General features: G+C 41.6%; 1 long non-coding RNA gene across 4 annotated transcripts; it reads left to right on the top strand.

Annotated features, from left to right (window-relative positions):
* The first annotated feature begins 5660 nt into the window (after positions 1–5660).
* Positions 5661–9592, top strand: LOC147752161 (uncharacterized). 4 transcript variants are annotated; one of them, XR_015314856.1, is made up of 4 exons: positions 5661–6088; positions 6395–6799; positions 7802–8505; positions 9401–9592. It is a non-coding gene; the product is annotated as an uncharacterized LOC147752161 (long non-coding RNA). The 4 variants fall into 4 exon arrangements; XR_015314858.1 differs by adding an exon at positions 9231–9270 and having other exon boundaries at positions 5661–6799; XR_015314855.1 differs by having other exon boundaries at positions 5661–6799.
* Positions 9593–11913: the final 2321 nt, after the last annotated feature.

The following is an 11913-nucleotide window of genomic DNA, read 5'->3' as shown; positions in this document are numbered from 1 at the left end:
GAAAAGTAACGCAGCCTACCTATGAGCGTGTTTTTCGACTACTGGCGAAGGTGTAAGCTTCTGTGCGTTAAATATTACAATTTCGAATAGGATACGTGTATTTGTGTCGGGCTATTTTGTATACCAGTAAATATCTAACTCACATTTCGGTGCTGTCGTTTGGTTGCACCGGCTTCAGTGAGTTCTATCTGTCTAAAGAACGAGGGTAACCGATCCTGTGTGCCTCATTAACTTTCCCTCGACTAGATTTCCAACCATTAAATTCGACTATGCATTTATGGTTTCCTCTGAAAACGCATTACAAAAACATTGATGATTTAGGCACAGCACAAACTGTATGTGATCCCCACTTCGAGAGTCCTACCGAACAGTAAATGTAAATCATTATTATACTGTAACCTTAAACATGCCATAGTTTCCTAATTACCCAGTTAACTACGGCGGATTACTTCATACGTGATACGCTATCGCACTAAACTAATTTCACTAGCAGATTAAACCCGGTTACACGCATTTTTATTATATCTTTATTAATACTAGTTATTTCAGCCGACTTTATTATTGGTGTTGCTGTTATTGTGGCCAACAATAGATAGGCCAGTTTCGTTTCTGTTAGGCCCTATTATAATTTTTCTTATTTTCAATTCGTTTGCTCAATGTCAAAATTTACGCTTCTTACCTTATTGCGACTGTTATTTATGTTGTTATTGAGTCGCGAGGTCTTGCTTCCGCGCGGTCCAGGGGGCGTACGCTAGTGTGAGCGGTATGTTTTGAGAGCGGAGCTCTCTCTTGGGTGGCCACGTCGCTGTCCACCTCGCACCTCAATCTCCCGCGGCTCTTGGGCTCAGTGGACGCGCCAACGATGGCAAGGACTCTCGAGATGAGTGGTGGGCTCAGGTGGCCTTTAGCTGCACTGCGGTACGGACTCGACAAAGATCGGGTCTCATCAACCCGACGACCCCCGGTCGAAGTCCCGTTGGCATCCGTTGGCTCGAGCGCGAAAGCCCCCACCGGAGGACCAGGCGAGTAACATGGATGCATGGAACAACGTAAAGCAAACAATAATACTGCCTGCCCAAAGCAGGCTAGCAGTGTACCCAATCGGTGGGCCCAGATGGAGCAGGAGGGGACCCGTTCTCACGCTATCGATGTCCTCATCAGCTACTGCTGCTTTTTCCTGGCGGTAACGGCAGAAATTGCTGGCAAAGCTGGTGCAAAACCTTCGCTTGTTTTGCATTTGTTCCGTTTGGTTTGCGCCGTCGCTACTGCTGCCGCTGCCACTACATTAATGGCACTACTCTCACATTCGTGTGATACTGTCCGTTCTACCCGACATAGGGGAGCGGAATGTATTGTGTGACATGTAGACAAGCGGGTAAAGAAAAATGTTTATTTGCTCACGTCGATAAAGGTACGCGTGCTTTAAATACATAAATAAATAAATAAAAGTACGTGGTCGCTTCTAGTACGACCTGAAGAGTCAAAGGAAATCTGTCCTTATTAGGATGAGCGCGCTAATTGACAAAAGCATAGAAAGGATTAAACGATTATATATACCCATATATGCTATGCTATCCTTTTCGAATTCTATAACTATTGCGCATATTTGAAAGGTATGCGCTTATATTGAACTTCCACTGGTGTCGTTTGAAGAGAAACGCCGTACATTCCCCTTCGTTAATTTTCGTACATACGAGCACCTCTGATTTCTATTATAATAATTTAGCATTTAATTTTAGCTATATAAAAGTCGAAACAAGAAATTGAATTTCAATAATCTATTAATCTATAAAAGCACATATTTTACAAAGAACCTTAAATTGATGCTTGTCATTGTACAGACAAACGATACATTATACAGAACACATTTCTCGGACATCTGGCTCACATATGCAACTACCCATATAAAAACAATATAGAGAGCATCAATTGCTAACCTCGCTGGCACAGTAAGATCTTTTTCAATGGTTTCAATTTTAAGTTGCATTCATTTTATCTTAACTTATGAACAAAGTCGGCGTCATCGTGTCACCAGTCTAGTCGACGCTTGCGTCAACTGAACAGAACACTTCTTCGTTAACTTCAGCGTTATAAAAAAGTACAACGTCATGCACAGTAAAAAGGCGGCAAACCAGAAGTCTAACAAAGTGAAACATCGTAGGGAGCATTAGGAACACCCCGTTTGCCAGCCAGGGGCAAAACAGACATGCTTTCGCTTTTAAAACGAGCTCCACCCGCTGGAACTGCGGCTGGCAACACCAACATCACTGGCGACCGATAGATCAGCCATGTGTATCTTGGACTAAAGGCTGGTTGCAGTGGGGGAGCAAAGCAGAAACAAATTGGGACAGGGGCAAGAGGGCGTTGTGCGTACGTGCTCCCCTTGTTTCATACCATAGAAACCTTAGTATGGCTACTTCGCAAGGTAACTTACACACCTAAGCTACATGACGCGGAAGCATTCGAAAAGTTGCGCTCAGGCGACTGCAAGAGGCATTCACTTGCCTTGAAGCGGGAGAACCGTTAAGGTTTTGCATGATGGCGATGCGATCGTCTGTTGTTTAAAATCAAAGGATTGATCTCTGGGGAAAATAATACTAAGAAAACTTTTCGTCCAAACTATCCTAACCTCGCATGTTCCCTTGTCAGCCTTTACAAATGAGTGTATTTACCACTGGTCTGATAATATTAACAGGCATTAGAATTTTTTTTATTGGAGTAGCTCTAGTGAAAAAACAACTACCTTGCATTATTATAATGGTTGCTTATGCGTATTACCATTTGTGTGACCCTTGACTAGTGACGATAAATAACAAAATCATCGCTATTTAACGTAGTAACACACATTTCTTATTTCGTCAAACTTACACAACGAACTTAAGGATACAATAACTTTTCCTTATTAGCATTAAGATTTGCAATCGCAATTAGCCACCACTGGCCGTTCGTAGGCATTGAAGGATGACTCCGTTGAGCGGGCAAAACAAATATGAAAACGTACGCCGAAGCCAAAAGATGCCACTTTGTTCCAGTAATGACTATAGTTTTTTTTTTTTTAGATAAAGCTCCGCTTCACGTTTCAACGTTACCAGCCCAGTGGGCTTCCTCTAACGCGCAGAACTCATCATTTGATGAACACCTACTTTCCTGACCGTTTCACTGAGCTGTTCACTCGGCGCATTCTCTCGGTCCATCTCTCCCGTACGCCATACCTCACTAATGGTTAAAGGGGCTAGGAAAAAGCTCTGCTCGGAGTTTGCAACCATGGAACAGAGGAAATCCGTAGAGCTCCTGTGCGGCACAGCGATCCGTTCAAGCTCTCGGTAGCCTCCTATGCCCTCTCGTCGTCTTTCTTTTCTTACGTCTGCAGCACTACGAATATGGATTCTAGTGACTGATTGAGTTTGCACCCTCAGGGCTCTTTCTCTTTGGCTTGATTCTGCTTCGTCACCTCAACTGCTAACGGCTGGGCGAACTGAAGTCGTGTTCTTCGCTGTAGTTGAGGCCCGAGACAGACATCCCTCTATGCCCCACCTGTCCCTCTGCCCATTCAGACTGCGGGGTATCGACGAAGACTTCTGGCGAAGCAGACTTTTTAGAACGCTGCTTGATTGGACGTTCGAACGGTAAAAAGGCCATGACGGCAGAAAACACCATGGCTATGTGGAACAACCGAGCGAGCATTTGCCTATGCTAGATAGAACAAGCACTCGTTCCGGCGTTGTTCTCACCCTGAAATGCGTTCATACTCGTAGGCGCAGTTCGAAATCTTAAATATCTCGTGATATGTTCGCATGGGTAATATGGTCTGCCTCTTGGCTGAAAGTGGCTGGTAAAAGATGTGAAAAATGCCCCGTGTAAAAAATAGGATTTGTACAACTTTTGGAAAAACTACAAAGAATACTGACAGAAATAAGTGAATATAGCGCTCGTGGCTATACAAGTGCGTAAACTTAGAAGCTATCAACTTTAGTTGGAAACGAACCGAAAACTTGTTGAAAAAAAATCCTGGGGGAACATGGTTAGCAGACTCTAATGACAAAAACAAAACAGGCCGATTTTCGTTTTAGATAAGTCAATCGACCACTGATAATCTGCAGCTTGCAGAAGTAGATTCTGTATTTCGCATTATGAACGATTATGAATAGAATATACCGTATTCGCGACTCTAGCACGCAACAAGCGACGTAACCACTTGAAAAATTTTGGAATTATTAAGGGAGACGCCGAGATCAAAAAAAGGAAAGAGGAAAATGCTGAGACGGGGGGACAGGATAAACCAATACCATGTGATGTTGAACATCAGACCTCTAACCCATTCTAAAATCATGGCTATTATTTATCTGTGCTATCGTCAAATTATTTTTATATCCCTCATTTTGCTAGGACAAGGTCCAGCGATAAATAAAAAAAAAAAAAATCGTGGCAATAAATATCAAAAAAATCACTGTCAGTGATACTGAAACCATGTAGCCACAAATCTTTATGAGACCTCTCTGTCAACTGTAGTTGAGTGTCAGTCATCCCTGTCATTCCGGTTCGCTGCCGCAGTACTGCCTGCAGTCTGTAGCGGACGTACTGCAGGGGCCTCCCGTGACAGCTCGTTTACATGTCCTTGTCTAATGGTACTCTACAGTACACCACTCCCACAAAAGCAGCAACAGTGGAGGTAATATTACCCACGAACAATGGTATGGATGATGTCCGTCCTGGCATCTCTTCGTTGCTCGGCTTCATATGCGACTCACGTCAACTGCTACTCGTAAAATAGCCTTCATCGAATACTCATCGGCCTCCGGCCAACACCAGCCGTTGGACATCGAAGCCCAAAGCATAATGTTCTGCCAGCGATCACTTAGTATTAGATGGCTAACAATGCGTGGCTTGTAAATTGATGCAGGAAAACGCTGATTCTGTCCATAGACTAAATAGGCATCATAGTTGTGAAAAGTTGTTCTGTACTATTTGTTTTTTTTTTTTTAAGAAAAGTAGCGTTAACTTAAAAGGCACCCTGAATTGGTGACCACAATAGGTTCATATACTAACTTCGCTAATTTTTGTGTTTCTCGAAACATTTCGCTATACTATATATGTATATAAACTTCAAGATCTGTTTGTCGTAGCGAGAATCATTACGATAAAGGGAAAGTCATTTACAGAACAAAACGACAAACTCATCATAGAGAAGGCGTTAGATTCGTATTCTTCGTACGAGCAAACAATATGGAGGAGTATTTTTGTGTGGCAAAGCAAAAGATTCACATTGGTCTATAAAAATAGCCGTTGTTCTTCATCCCGTAACTCTAACGCAGAGCTTAGCGGCTGTTTCAAGAAGAAAATGCCTTTTGTATCCAAGCTAGAGACAAGGCTGATACCTCTGTATGTACAAGTTTGCCTCATTCACAAATTCTTCGGGAACTTGCAAAAAACATTTCTGAAAATAACGTGTGAACGATTTAAACCCGTCATTTAAACTGTGGTAAAATCGACTAGTAGTAGCTATATTTAATAACAAGACATTGGTGAGGCAGTGTCCCTGTTGATGCATAGAGACACCTTCACTGGGATGGCTGCGGTCATTTTAATTAAGCTTATATACGAGTGACATAAATTTAGTAACAATTTATAGGCACGCCACAGATTGGGGCAAAATTGAATGATTCGTTCAGCATGTGCCTCCACTTAGGCACATCTTAAAAACAAGAAACATATATTTCATATCAGGGAAAGCAGGTTTTTTTTTTTTTACTTGAACCTTTTTTATCCTAACAGACATTTTGTTTGCAGGTAATTCAAGGCTTGAACCGCTTACAACTTTGTGTCGAAATACTCCTATTCATATTTGAACAACTTTTCCAATAACGACAGTCAGCATGACGACTTCACCAGCTCGAGATTCCGGAAACTTTTATTCAATCAAGTTCAATTCCTTATAACGATCTAACGAATTTTAATCTGACGGATTCAAAGGCGGTTCTAAACCGTTCTGTTAAAATATCCTCGCACCCTCGGCCATTTAACTTTGCATCCACTTTGCGCGTATGAGCTGGTACGCCACCTTGTTGGAAGACGTACGACCTGCTACTCGGTAGTATATTTTTTAGTAGATCGAAATACATTATCTCGTATCGGATACCTCTTGCTAAAAAAACACTACCTCCTTCATTGAACAAATGGTTTAGAACGAGAAAACTGATTAGAAGTTGAGTTTTTGCCACAATGAAGACCTGTTCTGGATAGTGAGCTAGCCAGCGGTTGCTTTTCGTACCCAAAGAGAATGTTTGCTCGACACTTATTCATCGATAATTGTCTACTGTTCCGCGTTCAAGTTGCTTTTATTGTCATTAAAGAATTTCTCACAAATTTCGCACAAAATTTCTACCTTGAGTTTTAGTAAGCGATCACTATCTCTGCAGCCACCGCCACGTTACATTCAGCGGCGAAAACGCTCAACAAAGGACCAGCAGGGTTTCTATCGTACCCTTCATGCCCCGGTGTATAGGAACTTGTTCCTGTTTCTTCAGCAGGCGCCTACTCAGTCTAAATCGTTGATATTGGGTATTGAAAAAACTTCGTAATCTTGACAGAGGTTATACCGGCACGAAAACATTGAACGAAGACTGATCTTCGCCCATATTCCAAAGATGAACCTTCTGCCTGCACTATGAAATCTTGCGGCTTTGCTATTGAAGAAGTCTAGTTTTGTAGTACGAGAAATAGCGGTAGAAAGTACACTCGCTATGTCAAACAGGCCGCCAGAATTGGTCCCAGCTTATTTCGAACGTCACTGTATATTCAGGTAATAGTACAAAGTTTACATACATAAACCTTTATTAGCACACACCCCACTTGGGGCACATGGCAAATCGATGTGTCTGCACAGAAGGCTTTGCAATTTTTACACTAAATTCAATATCTTTGTTATAAAATTGACAATGCATAACAGGAGGATCCGACCGTATGTGAGTGAACTGATCCACATACTTAAATAAAACAACTGTCTTTCATGTTAATTTGATCAGTTAATATAGATTCGTTATCTCATTACCTAGGAGCGTGATAAGGGATCACCATTGTGCTACGACTACTGACTATTTGCCCACCCCAACCTAGAAAACATGTTTGGATTCTACAAAAGAAAAACTGTATCCATCCACCATAAAGCAAACGTTTAAGTCCCACGTACAATTTATACATTACGTAACATATGCATGTGCAGTAGTTCAAGTTTTCGTCAGCGTGCTTGTTGTCCGCAATACAACGGCGGCCGGAGAAGGAAAATTGTCGTCCTTTTTCCATCCGATATGTTTACTAAACAATAAATACTGGAAGACAAAATATACTCTCTTCTTCTAATCTAAATTTCATGATAAATCCATAACAAACATGATTCAACTAGTAAATTAAGTAATAGTCTTCTTGCGAGGCTGTGAGATACTCGTTACATTGACCTACAGAATATTCGCTAATTCTAGCGTTACAGACTCTACTAAGGTAGTTCAGATCTGGTTGATAGTCTCGTTGTATCTCGCAGACCAGATCAACTCTTACATATTTATATATAGGATATATCGCTTTTCATATACAGACCCCGCCATTTTTTTAGAGCTAAACTTTTGCTTCTGTTTTTTACGCTATTTTCTGCCCTCTCCTTTTCGGCTGTTCCCCTTGCGTTCGTATCTTTCTGTACTTTTTGCGTGAATGTATAACAAAACGAAAAACGGACCAACGAAGCGCTCTGAACGCACGGTTCTGGGCTGTTTCAATCGCCTAACTGGGTCATCTCCGACTGCGCCAACAGGGAAACTACGAGGGCTCGGGAAAATTTGGGGGTTAGAAGTGGCTACTACCGTCCGTTTCGATTGTCGGTCGATGTCTCACAGAGTCCCACTCAGCTCTAGGCGCGCGTCCGACGTGTCGCAAACCCTGAAGCGATTCGAGCACGGGTTGCAGAAGGGAGCTGGAAACGGGACGACTCCAGTAGCGTCGAGGTTACGTTTTGCGTTAAACAGCCAAGCGCCTTTGAGTGGCAGATAGGTGGGCAATAACCGACCGAGATGGGCCAACATTATGGGGAACCTTCAACCGTGGAGCTTGCAAACAAAACGTTAAAACAGGGGAAGTCCGCATAGTAGATATGCGACAGATATGAGTATAGAGATGCAAAGAAGAGTCGTGCCTTAGTCAGTAGGATAACAGAAGGTGCGTGATGAAATGGCTTCAAATAACGGCCGACCAAACAACGGCGAAGTGAGAATTCGGCACTTAACAGGTAGGTCTCGAAGGCTTGAGGACTAATACGCAAATCAGCTAGCCGAGCCGCTCTTCTGTAAGGGACTATTTGTCTATGAATTCAGGTTTGGTAAATTGGCTGGTGAATTTTTCGCTGCAATTTTACAAAAAAAAGATCAGGTTTGACCGACGTGGGATTTTTTCTAATCGGTGCAAAAGAAGACTCAGTATGAAGACGTAGATGAAACTAAGGTGTACTCGGCGGCTTTTCAGGTATGCAAAATAGTACTTCTATTTCGAAAGAACTTTATTCTATTAAATATATTCGTTTGCTGTAAAAATGGGCAAATTTATTTCAATATTATATATTTTGCGGCAATAAATAATAATGATATTAACTTAGTATTTGTCTTCATAAGTAATGGGATTGAACGATCTTAACTATGCTTTTAGTCAACTGCTCACAGAGTCCTACATAGAATGTAGAACTATTGCCCTTTTCCCAAAATTAAACCCTGCTGCCTATAAAGTTTATACAAGTAATTGTGTAGGCTTAAAAGAGGTTTCTTCACTTTTAATCTGCCTGCCCATTGTTGTACTATGCAATGCATCCATATACATACAATACATAGTTATCTATAATTGTGTACTGCTTGTATATAGGTATATAAGCTGCATGACCTTATTGGTGCAAGCATTGAATAGCTAGATGATTCAATTGGGTCGGTAATTCAAAAGATGGGCTCGAGGGCAGGACTTTGCTGATCTTGTGCGCAAGAGACATCATCAATTCGCTAAGTAGTCACGAGCAGGTACGCATCTGTCTTGTAAACGTTCGTATATGTATAGGAAGGTAAATTGTAGTGCAATATTTTTTCATTTGGAAGTCCGTCAAGTCTAGCGTACGAAGCATATTGATATGGTACTGCCGCACTGTCATATGGTTAACATGTGACTGTTACCTGATTTGATTTGTTAATTCCGCAAAACCGTTTCAGCCCAAATGTTCGAGTGAGCGACGCTTGGCTCGTTTACATTGTAAGTTGTCACAAAAAATAATATGGCTACGAGACGATAAAAACTATACACAAAAGATGAAGCGGATTCGAATGTTCGTCGCAAATGCCTGATCATGCGACAGTTAACTTACTCCATTGCAACTTTTCAGAGATACCCAACATAAAAGGAACAATGACCGGCATTCTCAACTCAGCCACACTGTATTATACCATAGAGCCCCTGGCAAGCGGGCTACAGCTTTACGTCTGCCCACCCAGCTGTATACGCTATTATGTACAATTAAAGTTCTCAGCCTGGCCTCTTTTCGTTCATGAAAAGATATCGTCGATTCAACGTGTAATAAAGCCATTATCGTTATTTTGTAGTAAATTTCGATGATTTTTGTCACTATACATAAACTGCATGCATACATGGCTGTGCATGACAAGGGTTGCGGACCCTTATAGCCTTGCCCATGTAACCTAACTGGTCATGATGAGAAGCGGGTAAGCGGGTCGAAGTGTGCGGACAATGCAGCCTAAAGCGTGAAAGATAAAGTGCCTTTGTCATCAAAAAAAATATTGAAAACGACGAGGAGACAGAATCATTCTGACAGAACCAAAAAAATCCCGATTAGTAACGGTTCTTCCACCGGCTCAGAGGGTAGCAGCAGGCTCAGTCACCGCACCCATGAGAAACCTATGCCATTGTATTGAAATGGGTGTTATTTAGCTGTCGTGAATCAGCAAAAAGCCTCGGTTAAACTATGCATAGAAGTGTGCTCGTTTCTGAATAATTACAAAGTTAGATAGTTGAAGACTCAGAACAGGCTTAATTTCCAGATGAATTGCATTCGAAGATTTTGGGTGATAACGTTGAACACGTTTACAAAGATTTCGACAGAAGTTTCCTCGGCTTTTGTATACCAGGTCAAAAATCCGAACGAAACGATAATGGAGGCCATGATTTTACTATTCGATGCAGAGGACATATATTTCGTCAACGATGTTATGATATATCGAGGCAGATGGTTAAAAGAAAATGCTGCCCTATCTACGAAAATAGTTCTCAGATGCAACTGTGTACTCATGGATAACAAGTTACTACTTTATGAAGGAAAATGTACTTCTGAGGTGTTTATTGCTAATGTTGTTGAGTTGCTGCCATAGACTGCAGACTCATCCTACTCAAACACTACGTGAGATACGATGTGAAGGAATGAGCCAGGGCCGAACAAGAGATCACGAACGTCCGACAATTCAATTCCGTGCCCAGGACCTGAGCGTGACGGAAATGGCGCATGTCTCATAACTCTAATCCATCTACTAATGTTAGCCCGTTGCTTGTCAGAGAAGTGGAGGATGAATGCGAAAATTACTGCCACTTTTCGCTTCATCATAAAACTACCTGAAGGTCTCTGGGCGACGTGTACGTGCATCTATATATAGATGTATATATCTATAGATAGATAGATAGACATTTGTGTGTGTGTGTGTGTGTGTGTGTGAAGTAAACATCAAATGTTGGATATTACGTAGCTTACCAGGTTCATATCGCTCACCAAGCCTGATGTGCAGTATCCACATAAAGTGAAGATAAAATTTCAAAAAACTCCAAAATAGATCTTTAAATGTTGAAATTTATAATGTTAGAAAATTTCTTAAAATACTTCCTAGCGCAATTGCTTAGGCAGTCTCTTTGTTTTCAGCAGTTTTCAAAAGAATCATGTTTCATTTCAATATTTTTCTATTAGGGCTTATAAGAAAAATACAATATTCGACCCGGAATGTGCCGGATAACAATAACAAAGTTAAAAACAGTGAAAGTTCAAGCGAATAAATTCAGTAAACAACGCAAGTGAACCCGCATCTCAAGACTGAAGTTAATCTAAGCAACATTTTTATCTATTGAATTGAAAATGAAAAGAAATCTGAAAAAATTCTCAAAAACGGCCTCAAAAGTGAGTCTGTTTCGTTAATGCCCTCCTAGCTTATTGACCACTATCCATTGGATACTACACATCCATTATTTACAAAAGCCTCAATGTCTGTGTAACTGTATTGAGCACAAGTTACTTTTGAAGGTCGAGTACATGCCGGTATGCTTATTCTCTGATCGCGATTCGGCAGTAATACCGGCTCCGATAATGCATTGATTCATACTCGCATTTGCTCTCTGTTCTAGGCTTCCCTACGCTGTCGGGTTAATAAAGTGGTTAGAACAGACGAGGAACACAGGCGACAATGCCGCCTGGGGACGGCTGTCTAATATATTCGTTCCTTCTTGGTATTGTGTCTGCGTCAAAAGTTCTTCAAGCTCAGGCTTGTGAGACTCTCAAATACCCCCTTTATGAAGTTGGGTTAAGCCCCTCTACTGTAGCCTTTCGGCTGATCGCTTTGTTCTATTGTGTTGTAGCAACTTCCGTTCATTCGCTACTGAACAGAGTGCAGTGTATTCCTCACCCGTAAAAATAGTCCCTACAGCCCTGCCATCTGCAACAAAACACTATGATACCGTACATCCTTTATGTGACATGCACCTGTACACTTCATGTGTCTGATGGTAAGGGGCAGCGGTGAATCGGGAACTACCCTCAGCTTAAGCGTTCACTATTCCTTTCGTCTTTCCAACACCCCCCGAAAATTGTTTTGAATCTGCTTTTTTGTTCCATTTTCTACAAGC

The sequence above is a fragment of the Varroa jacobsoni genome, unplaced genomic scaffold (genome assembly GCF_002532875.2).
Source record: "Varroa jacobsoni isolate VJ856 unplaced genomic scaffold, vjacob_1.0 scaffold_1446, whole genome shotgun sequence".
Taxonomy (NCBI): Eukaryota; Metazoa; Arthropoda; class Arachnida; order Mesostigmata; family Varroidae; genus Varroa; species Varroa jacobsoni.
This window is presented reverse-complemented; position numbering and strand designations above follow the sequence as displayed.